General features: G+C 37.3%; 1 protein-coding gene across 1 annotated transcript in view; it reads right to left on the reverse strand.

The window, feature by feature from the left end:
- The window catches only part of LOC128249716 (uncharacterized), a 113,915-nt gene that overhangs the window by 31,718 nt on the left and 80,499 nt on the right, over positions 1-1,698 (reverse strand). The window lies entirely within an intron of this gene.

The following is a 1,698-nucleotide window of genomic DNA, read 5'->3' on the forward strand; positions in this document are numbered from 1 at the left end:
CTACTAATTCTAACTACAATTTTTTTCTCCAACGGATGGCGATATTAATGTGTGCCATAAATATCGCCATCCGTTGGAGAAAAAAATTGTAGTTAGAATTAGTAGTTCTTTGACTGCTATTTCTAAATTTTCAGTATGTTGGTGAAGCAACTCATGCTGATCCCTATATGTTTATAATTATATATATATATATATATTTAGGACTTCTGGTAACTTGATTGAGGAAAGAAGACCACGAATGACCCGTCTTTTTTTGCCTGTCCTTCTAATTGTTGTTTCTCCTGTCCACCTTTGTATCATCTATCTGTCTGAATGTTTTATTGTCCTCTTGTGTTTTTGTTCCATTTTTTATATTCATATATACATATAGTGGTGTACATATGCACTTGTGCTCACCCTATAGTAGGTATGCATCTAAATTTTGGCCATCTCTTTCTGTAACTCCCACTTTTCCTCCTCGTTTATCTCCTTTGTACCTTTCTCCCTGTCTCTGATTTTTTTTTCTAATCCTTCAATACCGCTGACCCCTACCCCTCTCTCCTCTTTCTATGTGACAAGTATCTGACCAGCCATGATCTTTTTTCTTTCTTGGCCTGACTGCCAACCACCAGCACCTCTTATGTCCATCTCCTATGTTCCTGCCTTTAGGGTTTCACTTCATACATGCCAGCTCAATTTGATTTGTTCTCAGTTGAAAGACACGTTGTTATATTGTTTGCATTTGTAATTGTGTACCATGTTCTCCATTTTTTTGTCCTCGATAGATAGATAGATAGATAGATAAATATACACACATACGTACATACATACATAGGCATAGGCATGGTTCAGTTCCAAGTCACTTCTACTATGGTCTTGGGCCAACCAAAGCCTGATGAGTGGATTTGGGAGACGGAAACTGAAAGAAGCCCATTGCGTATATATATATATATATATATATATATATATACATATATATATGTATGTATGTATGAATGTTTATGTGTCTGTATTTGTCCTCCCACCATCACTTGACAACCAGTGTTGGTGTGTCTACATCCCCATAACTAAGCAGTTCAGCAAAAGAAACCGATAGAATAAGTGTCAGTCTTTAAAAATAAGTAAATTCTGGGGATCAATTTGTTTGACTAAAACCCTTCAAAGTGTGCTCCAGCATGGCCGCAGTTAAAGAACTGAAACAAGTAAAAGAAGAAAAGAATATATATATATAAAATCGGGGTCGTCCTTGCATCCTTCTTCAGCTGAATGTTCCTAATCTTGTGGGCCCATGGATGCTGGTGCCCCATAAAAAGCACTGATGCCATGTAAAGCACTCATACCGATGCTATGTAAAAATACCCAGTACACTCCATAAAGTGGTTGGCACTTTAGGAAAGGCAACCAGCCATAGAAACTATGTCAAAACAGACATAGAGCCTGGGCAGCTCTTTAGCTGGCCAACTCCTGTCAAATCATCCAACCCATCCCAGCATGGTAAAAAGGACATTAAATGATGATGATAATGACAATGATGATGATATATATGCATAAGAAAAGAGATAACAAAGGAATAACTGATTTACTCAAAGGATAGCCCAAATTTGGGCTATCCTTTGAGTAAACAATGCACAGAGTACTCCGGATATGATATGATATATATCCACCTTTGCTACTACAATTATCTCCGGAAAATACCCACAAGGATTCTTTACATAGATG

Source organism: Octopus bimaculoides, chromosome 17, assembly GCF_001194135.2.
Source record: "Octopus bimaculoides isolate UCB-OBI-ISO-001 chromosome 17, ASM119413v2, whole genome shotgun sequence".
NCBI classification, from domain to species: Eukaryota; Metazoa; Mollusca; class Cephalopoda; order Octopoda; family Octopodidae; genus Octopus; species Octopus bimaculoides.